The 12,612-nt window shown below is 37.7% G+C and overlaps 1 pseudogene; it reads left to right on the top strand.

The window, feature by feature from the left end:
- Positions 1-12,612, top strand: part of LOC128622998 (NACHT, LRR and PYD domains-containing protein 12-like) — an 88,298-nt pseudogene that overhangs the window by 43,205 nt on the left and 32,481 nt on the right.

Raw genomic sequence — 12,612 nt, 5'->3', positions numbered from 1 at the left:
TTGATAGTAAGTGTGCTGACGTTACGCTAACCGCTGTGTGTAAATAATATAATTTGCCGTGTTTGATAGTAAGTGTGCTGACGTTACGCTAACCGCTGTGTGTAAATAATATAATTTGCCGTGTTTGATAGTAAGTGTGCTGACGTTACGCTAACCGCTGTGTGTAAATAATATAATTTGCCGTGTTTGATAGTAAGTGTGCTGACGTTACGCTAACCGCTGTGTGTAAATAATATAATTTGCCGTGTTTGATAGTAAGTGTGCTGACGTTACGCTAACCGCTGTGTGTAAATAATATAATTTGCCGTGTTTGATAGTAAGTGTGCTGACGTTACGCTAACCGCTGTGTGTAAATAATATAATTTGCCGTGTTTGATAGTAAGTGTGCTGACGTTACGCTAACCGCTGTGTGTAAATAATATAATTTGCCGTGTTTGATAGTAAGTGTGCTGACGTTACGCTAACCACTGTGTAAATACATAACAGAACAATAATTTAGTACACCATATTCTTTTTCCAGTTTTTTTTACAATTGCTGTGACAATTTTTTCACTACTTTTAACAATTTTACTAAACTCTTAACACAGTTAGCACAACATCCGTCTGTGTAGGTTATAAAATTAACACATTTCTTGTTGCTTTGACACAAAATACATACAGTTAACACAAATTTAAAATGCTTGAACTTCTTTTACACAGAAGCTCAACCAAGACCAAAGCAATGGATTTCGACTGCCAAATTTACAAATGCTTTCACACTGTGTGTCTGAACAGATAACATCATGTTCTAAACCTAACTTATAGGCTAAAGTCAAAGTGAACAGCTGTTCATATTGTGAATTGAAACCCATATATCCCCTGTATTTTATTCCATTGCTACTGAGAAACAGCTGATTGAAGTTATATAAATAGATCAATCACAGCTGATTTCCATCTAGGAAACACACTCAGGTGTTGAGGTTCTTTCAGTCGCATGACCATATGGTATATGGTATACAGTAAAAGAGGACCTCTTTGGCTGATCTTGTGTGGAAACGGGACCATATAGAGCAACAAAAAAAAGTAAGAAAAATGCCTACACAAGGGAGAGGAAGATGAGTACCAGGACCAGGGAGATGAGTGGGACAAGGGCAAGGGTGAGAACAACATAGAGAGAGAGGAGTTAGAATGCGTGGTGGTGCTCAGAGAAGGGCCAGAGCTAGGGTACCCGATGAAATAAGACCTACTGTCATAGACCATGTCATAAACCACGGGCTATCATACAGAGAGGCTAGTGAATGAGCACAACCGAATCTCAACCGGGACACAGTGGCATCCATTGTCTGGATTTTTCAAGAAACCACCAGGTAGGATATTGTATAAGAGCTCCACTCACTGCAAAGTGTAAATACAGTAATTTTACCATGTATTACTGTACAGTGACTGTATGCCTGTATGGCAGATTAGAAGATTACTTCTTTCTTTTTGTTTACTTTTCTTCTGTGTCTTTTTCTGTTTGTATATGTTGTATTCTCACACAGTAAACAGCAGCTATATTGCATATTTTTGTTATCTTGCAGTAATGTCCTGTTGCAAATAGAGTTATTACTGCAGCAATTCTGTCTGTCTTCTTTTTTTCATAAACTGTACATTCTATACAGCTACTCTGAGATGGGATTCATTTTTTGTATTGAATTTCTGCAGCAAAAGAAACAAAATGCATGCATTTACTAAACCCAACAAATCAAAAATGTAGAGAGGCTTCAAAAGAAACTGTGTTGCAAAGCACAATCTATGATCAATATAATATAATGTCTATTGTATAAGGGCAGACCTGACACATATAAAATTATGCAGTTTCTGTAATTCCATCTGATGTTAGTGTTTTTATGACATTGTGCTATGATTGACTAAATGTTCCTGCTGGAAGAGAACATGTGTTAGTGTTTTGGTAGACATAGTTTATTGTGTTAGTGTATTATTTTGAAAATTAGTGTTGGAGTTTCGTTTACAGTGTGTGATTTTGAGCATGAAATTAGCCGTTTTGCCAGTTGTGTGTTGTAGGTGTGTTGGTGCGTTAAGAGTTAAGAGTGTGTTTTTCCCGCTCAGAGCAGATCTACTGTTTTTTAAACTAATTTTGTCGACTACATAACCTGCAGAGTTTTTATTTATTTAAATGTAATAATAAGTCATCCTGCAGGATAGATTAAGTACTTGGGAACTTTATTTTATTTCTGCACTAGGTGAACAGCAGTCCTTCAGGAATTATAAAATCCTGCAGGAGTTTTCCCTTGTGCAGGAAATTCCTGCATGTTTCTATTGTACTGCTCCATCCTAAACCCTATAGGAAAATCCTGCACAGTTTGTCAATGTGTCCTGCAGGATTTCATCATTCCAGGATTCCAGCAAACATCCTGCAGAAAAATGAAAATCCTGCAGGATTCCTGTAGAGTTTTTTAAGGGAGCCACTGAACAGTGGTAATGTTTTGGTCAGTGATAATTATATCTTGTGATTGGTCAAGAGAGATCAGAAAGTCCAAAATGAAAGACGCCTCATCATCATAGCAAGTAAACCAAGATAAAAATCTGTTGATGAAGAGTGTGTCATTGTGTCTCTACAGGTTGTGTAAGTGTGGTGTCTCAGATGAAGGCTGTGCTGCTCTGACTTCAGCTCTGAGATCAAACCCCTCACACCTGAGACAACTGACTCTGTCTGATAATAATGTAGGAGACTCAGGAGTGAAGAGTCTCTCTGCTATACTGGAGAATCCTCACTGTAATCTGCAGATACTGAGGTAAGATCATCTCTCTGAGAGTCACATGACCTGCTCCTCAGTAAGACACATTCTCTAATAGTGAGACTGAAGCAGTTTTAGTTTCATCATTAGTGTACTGAGGAGGAATATTGTTTCGTTTCACTGCACACTGATGATTTTTCAGTCTTTGGGTCAGATGTATGTAAGAGAGAGCAATAGTTTGTATATATTGTAACCTTATTTTTGACAGGTCTAGGTCAAAGGTCAAGATCATAAAATTTAATGACCCTGACAGTTCAAAGGATCTTCATCATAAATATATATTTATGTTGGCGTCATAAAAAATAGTTATGTTAAATCCGGTTCCCATGCATTACAGACACACACACACGTTCTTTACTTTCACATAGAATGGGTCAATTCCACACACAAACACACGCGCATGCACAGACACCACACACGTTGCACACATGCATACATTCCAATATACAAAAGTCGAGCACTCCGAAAGTCATGCCTAGGTCAAAGGTCAACCCCGTAAAACCCCGTTCCGATGTATTCCACACACACACAGACACAGAGACACACGCATGCATACGACCCTGTCTATAAAAGCACACACACTTCCAACCAAAAATATGACACACAGACACACATCCAAACAAAATTATGACACACACACACACTCACACACACACTCACACACACTCACACACACTCACACACACGGCTGGTGAAAAAATAAGCAAATGATTAATAATGAATTTCCTTACACAGCCAACCAAAAATATGACACACAGACAAACACACTTTCTTTTCACATTATTTAAAAGGAATTTAAGTGTCATGTACTTAATTACCATAATTATGAACACAAGTTGTGAAGTAGACAATCATTTTAAAATTACTTTGCTCCATTTAGATTTTCTCCAGTAGAATACAGTCTTTTAAACCAGGAAAAATGACTCCCTTTATGTTGTATAACAATAGTAACTAAAATCCAGTGTGATTTACAATACAAATATCATACCTAACATCTCTGCAGGTTTTATAGACATAAAAGCACTGAATGAAATGAGCAATATAGACAAAAGTGAAACACTCTGCGTCTGCTACTTTTATCCCTCTCATAGAACTATCCACAGTCCAAAGGCTGCTAATTCTGCTCAAAGAGCAAACTGTCTACAATGGAGCTAGAAGGCTATATGTGTGAATGCAAAAGATTTAAAACAAAAAAAATGTATCAATATATGAAATTATGTACAACAATGTAGTTGACGTTTACACAAATAAGCAAAAATGTAATCATGCTTATCTTTCCTATAGCACAAATGAAAAGCCGTCTGTAGATGAGCAGATTTGTCAAATTAAACTTTATCATTCTTATCCACTGCCATGGTAAACTAAGAGTAGATATTCAAATTACACTGCTAAATATGACTAGCATTAGCTACGTGTAGTTGTGCAAAATAGTCCATCAACTGTATTAGCAGGTGTAGCCTAACCTATACACGAGTCCACTGTTGGTCATATCACAATTGAGAATATGTCCCAAATTCATTGCTTTAGTAGAATTTATTTGTAAGTGAAATGATACTCACATTGAAATGTCCTTTGTATAGTGTTTGTCCAGTCTACAGCTCCTCTAACACAGTCTTAACTGTCTGAATTTGTCCAGACATGTTAAATGGGTAGGGGAGGGGACTTGACATTAGTGACTTGAAATTATCAAGACTTAATTTCATTACTCTACTACTTTCTTCTAGAACTCAATTAATAGATTTTGTGTGGTAGCACTGCTTGAATTGTTCTCTGCTTGATAGATTGCTTTGCTTGTATTCTTTCATTTGTAAGTCGCTTTGGATAAAAGCATCTGTTAAATGAATAAATGTAAATGTACAACAACTTAAATTTTGTTTTAAGTCAATTAATGCAGAAATTTCAGTTTAAATTACACACAATATTAAGTTGATGTAATTAACAACATTATTATGTCAACACGTCTCATCAAAACAATGTTTACAACTTTAAATATTTAATCAAATCAGTAAATTAGAATTTTTATCTTGCAATCACAAATTTAATTAAGTTGTGGTAATAGGTCCCTGAATTACTTTTTAGACAAAAGCACTGTGATTATTTCTGACAACGAGTTTCCTGAGACTCTGTGTTCTCTGGGTTCTTTCACACAAGCACACACAAACACACACACACACACACACACACACACACACACACACACATACATACATGCATATCCCTGTCTAACATTCCTGAGCCAGGTCAAAGATTAGCTTTATTATCCAGGAATATTTTATTTAACAATAAATTATCAGTAATAATCTTGTTTAGAGATAACATGAGTGTTAATTCTCCTCAGAATGAATGTTTTATGAAATCAGTTCTCACTCTCTAGGAGCTGCTGCTTTAAGAAGCTGCATTGAGTGACGTTGCTCAGTAACATTTCTGCGTGGTGTGTATCCGTGTAACAGACTAGTTCAATAAAGAGTTTAGCTTCTCTGAAACAGACTCCACACCGTGTCTTTTCCCCCTGACTCTCGTACACTGTAATCAGAGGATATAATAAGATGAAGTGTATTTCAGTTTGTGTTAACACTGGAGCACGCTGTCAGAGTGGAGATTGGACTCATCTGAGAGATGAAGAACAGAAGTGCAGTTGGTTGAGGAGTGCATGGGGCAACGCCAAAACAAAGTCATTTTAACTGTGATAAAAACAAAATGATGTCTGTGTCTGTACACGTCATCTTTAATCACAGGAATTAGAGTAGGCCTGGTTTCCTTTTTTCACTCAAAATCTGAAGACTTTCTGAATGAATTTATTTAATAAAAATCTGATGGGGCAGTGGTCCATTCTGACTATTTCTTCTGTTAAAATCATCAGTTGAATTAAATTATTTTAAATATCACCACAACCAAATAATAATCCGACAGTTATAATGGTTCTCCTAATAGATTAAAAAGAATACTTAGCTGAAACAATTCGTGTGATTTATCGGTTTCTTCTGAAACAATATTTTGTCCAACATCTTAACCATTGATCTACCACTGTTTAAGCAGCATGTTTTTCCCACTCAGAGCAGATCTACCATTTAATTAATTTTGTCGACTACATAACCTGCAGATTTTTTTCATTTAAAGAAAATAAGAAGTCATCCTGCAGGATAGATTAAGTACTTGGGGACTTTATTTTATTTCTGCAGGAGGTGAGCAGCAGTCCTTCAGGAATTATAAAATCCTGCAGGAGTTTTCCCTTGTGCAGCGATTGTGCTGGAAATTCCTGCATGTTTATATTGTACTGCTCCATCCTAAACCCTATAGGAAAATCCTGCGCAGTTTGTCAATGTGTCCTGCAGGATTTCATCATTCCAGGATTCCAGCAAACATCCTGCAGAAAAATGAAAATCCTGCAGGATTCCTGTAGAGTTTTTTTTTAAGGGAGCCACTGAACAGTGATAATGTTTTGGTCAGTAATAATTATATGTTGTGATTGATCAAGAGAAAGCAGAAAGTTCAAAATGAAAGACACATCATCATCATAGCAAGTAAACCAAGATAAAATTCTGTTGATGAAGAGTGTGTCATTGTGTCTCTCTACAGGTTGTATAATTGTGGTGTCTCAGATGAAGGCTGTGCTGCTCTGACTTCAGCTCTGAGATCAAACCCCTCACACCTGAGAGAACTGATTCTGTCCTATAATAATGTAGGAGACTCAGGAGTGAAGAGTTTCTCTGCTGTACTGGAGAATCCTCACTGTAAACTGGAGAAACTGAAGTAAGATCATCTCTCTGAGAGTCACATGACCTGCTCCTCAGTAAGACACATTCTCTAATAGTGAGACTGAAGCAGAAGTTTTAGGTTCATCATCAATGTCCTGAGGAGGAAGATTGTTTCTTTTTATTTAACAGTAAATTATCAGCGAGTAATCTGGTTTTGAAAAGACATGAGTGTTAATCCTCTCAAGAATTAATGTTTTATACTTTTGTAATTTATCCATTGTATCTTTTAATTCATGACAGTGTTTGTTTTTCATGATGATTCAGACTTTTACTTCCTACATTCTGTAATAATATAAATATATAGAGAGATATTAGATGAGAGAATCTTAATATAACACTCAGTATGATCATTTTAATTACACTGTTAATTATAATAAACAGGTTATATTAAATCCTCATGTCATTCTGAATAATAAAATCATTTTACAAACACATCATCTTTAAAGTAATTTTTTAAACCAAGATAAAAATCTGTTGATGAAGAGAGTGTCATTGTGTCTCTCTACAGGTTGTATAATTGTGGTGTCTCAGATGAAGGCTGTGCTGCTCTGACTTCAGCTCTGAGATCAAACCCCTCACACCTGAGAGAACTGAATCTGTCCTCTAATAAAATAGGAGACTCAGGAGTGAAGTGTCTCTCTGCTGTACTGGAGAATCCTCTCTGTAACCTGGAGACACTGAGGTAAGATCATATTTTAAATCATTAATAATAAAACATGTTCTAATCTTCTGATTATGGACAGTCTGATCTTCTCAAGAAAGTTCTGTTCATGTGAACGCTGATTAAAAAAGAGATTTTGTTGAGATGTGTGAAGGGAAAAGTTACTAAAACATTTCTAAAGATCTAGTGTGTGTTACTCAGTCCACAATGAGAGAAACTGTCTACAACCAGAGGAAAGTCAGTGCTGTTGTTCCTCTGCCTGAGATCGAGAGAGTGAAGAGTGTGTCATTGTGTCTCTGTACAGGTTGATTGGTTGTGGTGTCTCAGATGAAGGCTGTGCTGCTCTGACTTCAGCTCTGAGATCAAACTCCTCACACCTGAGACAACTGGATCTGTTTGATAATTATGTAGGAGGCTCAGGAGTGAAGCTGCTCTCTGCTCTTAAGGATGATAAACATTACAAACTACAGACACTGAGGTGAGTCATGAACTTTTTATATAAATTGTGAAAAAATAAAAGACTAGTAAATGATCATTAGTTTGTAATAATAATAATTTAACCTCATTTGTACATTTCTCTTTAGTTCCAATAAATATCAGATCACCAGGTTAGGAAATAAAACCAGTTTTAGAAATGTCACTATATTCTATTTAATCATTTTTTTTCTAACAATTGTCTTTAATGCTGTTTTGTGTTCAGTAAAGTGTGTTGATTTAAAATTCATGTGAAGGTAGAAGACAGGGAGTCAGACAGAGTCTACAAAATATCACAAATGAGTGCATGAGAGTGATTGTAAATGAACACCTGGTCTCCTTGTGACAGCCTGCTATCTCTGACTTCATACTGCTGCTTTTGTCTGAACAAGATGATCTCTGCTTTTCCCTGTTTCTGATAAGCAGCACACTTTCTTCTCAACTCTCATTAAAGCTCATTAAAATGATCATCTTTTATGCCACAGATATTTGTTTTAAGCAGCCACTTTACTCACTCTGACGCTTCTTCCAGCACCCTACCTCCACACCGTGTCTTCTGTCTTTCCTGTAACATTCACCTCGGCTTCTTCTTAAAGTCTGCACTTAAATATAAATGTAGAACAAGAGCTAAATGACACGGTAGTGTTCATTATTTAAAAAACTCCAAAGCCTGCGATTGGATAAGAGCAAAATTGGATAATTGGATGTGATGGGTAAATATCTGCTCATTTTCCTGTTAGAACTTGTGGAAGTTCTCATTTGTTCTCGCTAAATGTTATAACACAGATGTTAGTAAGAATGAAAAAATGTAGAATGATTAATTATAAACAGGAGATGATGATGTTTCTCTTGGAGCAGAGATGATTACATGTTGATCATGAAGCACCACAGTCCAGTTTGTGGTTATTAATTCACGTGTTTTTCTTTTATATTCAGGGTGTGATGAACATCTGTGTGTGAGATGAAGACTCCGGTGTTCCTGCATTTCACTGTTGGGGAATAGAGAACACATTTATAAACACATCACTCATTTAATTATAACACATTAAACAGACTCAGAGACATGAGAAGTGTGTGTTCATCATGCACAGTGAATCAGACTGCACACGATTCTACACTGAGTGTATAACGACCTCTGACCCCTGGATAAAATTCCCCAGATCTCATTCTCATAAAACACCTGAGGGATTATTAGGAACAGCAGGTGAAAAAACACATGAACACAAGCTGAACCCAGTCAGTGAAATAAATAAATGAACAAAGTACATTTATTTTAATTGAGCAATTGTAAAGGTGCTGTGCTCTTTCCGTGTGTGTGTGTGTGTGTGCGTGTGTGTGTGTGTGTGTGTGTGTGTGTGTGTGTGTGTGTGTGTGTGTGTGTGCGTCTGGTTGTCAGCTGTGGCCGGGGTTATTCTGATAGCAATTCTTCTCGTGGCTTCTAACCTAAAACAACGAAATGAACACATTCAGTAGTGTTATGATTTGATATGTTTAAAATGTTGCATAGCAATCTCTTTACAGGTGAGGGAGACAAAATTCTGTTAAAACTGAAAGGCATTCACCCAAGTCTCTTTTGAACCTAATATTTTCATTTGTACCTGTTTATGTCATCATTATTGGTGTGAACTTTTACTCAAACGTTAAAGTGGGTGAATTTGGATAGTTGTTACTCATTGTGCATATGTGTAAATGCAAACATCATACTGCTCGATCTCTACACATGAGCTCATAATGTAACTCATAAAGAACTTCGTTTGCATGGCGACTTTGTCACACACACATCTCAGGCACAGCTTAGAGATCATGTACTCACAGCAGGAAAAAATACCCTCTATTCTTGTTTTACTGTGACATCAAGTAATGTAAGTTATCTCATGACATATATTGATTGTTTTTATTAGGATCTTTGATGTTGTTGTGATATTGTCTGCAGCTTAAAAAAACTCTTTGTTAATTATGCGTGACTTTTGGCACCCGATTGCGCGCGCATTTACGCTTTTCATCCGGATCAACTGGTTAGGTGGGTGATGATTGTTCCAAATCAGTTCACTTGACCCTTTCTCCCTCACCAACCAAATTTATAGCCTATATATGTAAAATGTTCTGCTAGCTACGTGTTTTAAGTTAAAACAATGGTGTCATCCACTTATGCAGTGTGTGTAGTGTAAAAGCAAACACTAAAATACAGCTATTGCTCGATCTCTTTAGAGACGAAGCCACGTAAGCTTAAAAAATAAAAAATGACTTGAGTATGAGCTCATAATCTAGTGTCGTTTCCAGGATCGTCACACGGGCATCTCAGTCACAGATCAGAGATCATAAAAATGCCCTCTATTCATGTTTTACTGTGACATCAAGTATGTAAATTGAATTATATTGTTATTTTATGTACTTTGATATTGTTCTGATATTATTGCCCGCAGCATCAATTTGGAGAGTTGTTACATAAAGCGTAAAGCTAAAGAAGCTTTTTGTTAATTACGCTCGATATTTGGAACTCCATTATGCGTTTGATCATCCGGATCAAAGTGTGTGACCCAAAGCTATAATGCTGACAGACAGGTACAAATTATAATCTGTTGTATATCTATCTATCTGTCTATCTCTCTGTCTGTCCTTATATCTATCTGTCTGTCTATCCATCTATCTGTCTGTCTATCCATCTATCTGTCTGTCTAACTCTGTTCGTCCATCCATCAGTGTGAGAATAATAAATGTTTTTGTTTTTGCTGATTGTTTATAACTGCTAGAATAATGCACTTGCCTGCTTTGCTGTTTTTGCATGATATGGGGCATGTTTTAGGGTCACAGAAATCATTTCCTCCACACTCTGGGATTTTGGTGTGGGTATGACTTACTGCAGACACCTTGAGTCAATACAGAGATCACAGTTATTTAAACTAGAACTCAGACTAAAGTTCTATTCAAAAAGCATCAATATTACTCTTGTTTTCATAATATTCCATGGTATGAATATTTACATACTGAGAACTAACAACTTTTACATTTACAATGTACATTCTTATTTATAACCTGAAAGGAAATTCTCTTATATCATGTACTCTCTTATATTATGAACTGCTATCAAATACCTATGATGAATGTATTCATTTAATTACCTTGTATTCATTTAATTACCTCTTTGAATAAGAATTGTAATCCTGGAAATACACATGTATTTTCATTTCAACACGACACAGGACTCATTCTGTATCATGACTATGTGCTGTGTGTTTTGGTTAAATCTGTCCGACACTTGGACCAGTAGAAACCGTCCACGCACTGCTTCTTATCAATATGTATAATACTCCTGTTGTGAATGAATAAATCGGACGTCACTGTGAGCATGCATGTGTCAGTGTGTGTTCACTTAGGCTCCCCAGATATCTGAAAGCCACACTTTCTAGCTCATAGCAGCACAGAAGTAAAAGTTAATAGAAGTAAATAATTGTAGAATTGTAGAATAGGCTAAAGAAAGCATGACGGAGATCTGGAGACATAAAGCCGAGATTCCTGAGATGAGTGGAAATCTAACACAACCTTTCTGCATTCCAAATAATTTTTGAATCTTGGGGATTGACACAGACACATTATTAGTCATCAGTGAGAAGTTTTGAAACGTACATATTATGGCATCATTGATTAGGAAATCATTGAAATTTACGTTTCCCCTTTCTCCCTTTGTAACTGTAATGTTTCCATAAGGAGTTATCTCCAATTTTTTCAGCATCCTCTTAATTCCATCTCCCAAGCTGCCTCCACTCTGAAGACACAGATAACGAATCTACAAACAACAATCAGCAATTAATCACAAGAGTAAATTGTTTTTAAATGATTTCAGGTTAACAATGACTAGTAATGTTGCTTGTGTTGTGGCACATACCATCTTCTTACCAGCATCTTTCAGCTTATCACACAGCTCTTTTAATTCCTCCACAGTCTTACAAGGCACCTCTAGCACCTCTATAAGATCAGAGACAGATGTGCTTGGCTGGCTCATTGACTGCTGCATTGTTCCGACCGCTGCTGTGATGTTGTCCTGGATTTGGTCTAGTTTCAGCATGATTCTCCTCTCCAAACTCTCAAATTTCATAACTTGTAGATTTCTGTCCAGAATTTGTTTTGAAACATCAATGACGTTTCTAATTACAGCAATGAAATCCAGAGATTTTTTACTAAGTTAAACAGTTACTGACTTTAAAAATGATTTTTATTTGAAAGAAATATGCACTACTCTATAATGTACTACACATTTTCACTTAGGGGTGTACTCACTTTTGTTGCCAGCGGTTTAGACAGTAATGGCTGTGTGTTGAGTTATTTTGAGGGGACAGCAAATTTACACTGTTACACAAGCTGTACACTCACTACTTTACATTGTAGCAAAGTGTCATTTCTTCAGTGTTGTCACATGGAAGTTTACCGACCCGGTCGCCCCAGTTCAACCCACTGACACGGCCAGCCAAGCTCCGCCCGCGCCACAGCCCGCCGACACGGCCAGCCAAGCTCCGCCCGCGCCACAGCCCGCCTGTTCAGCCGAGGATGTCGCTCTGCCTTCGTGCTCCGCCGAGGACGTCGCCCTGCCTTCGTGCTCCGCCGTGGACGTCGCTCAGCCTCCCCGTTCAGCTGAGGTCGTCGCTCAGCCCGCCTGTTCAGCTGAGGTCGTCGCTCAGCCCCCCTGCTCCATGGCAACTAGCGTTCCCCCCGTCTGCTTCGAGGAGACCCACGCTCCTCTCCCTGGCCGCACAGGGGACTTCGCTCTGCCTTCCAGTTCAGCTGGGGACGTCGCTCGGTCTTCCAGTTCTACTGGGGACGTCGCTCCGTTTTCATGCTCTGCCGAGGACGTCGCCCCGCTTTCATGCTCTGCCGAGGAAATATCTCAGCCCCCCTGTGCCATTGTAGAAGCCGCCCGGCCTCCTGGTTTTGCGGGGGACATTTTCTCCAG

This window comes from Ictalurus furcatus, chromosome 19 (genome assembly GCF_023375685.1).
Source record: "Ictalurus furcatus strain D&B chromosome 19, Billie_1.0, whole genome shotgun sequence".
Classification (NCBI taxonomy): domain Eukaryota; kingdom Metazoa; phylum Chordata; class Actinopteri; order Siluriformes; family Ictaluridae; genus Ictalurus; species Ictalurus furcatus.
The sequence above is the reverse complement of the archived record's forward strand: the minus strand, read 5'-3'. Positions and strand labels throughout refer to the sequence as shown.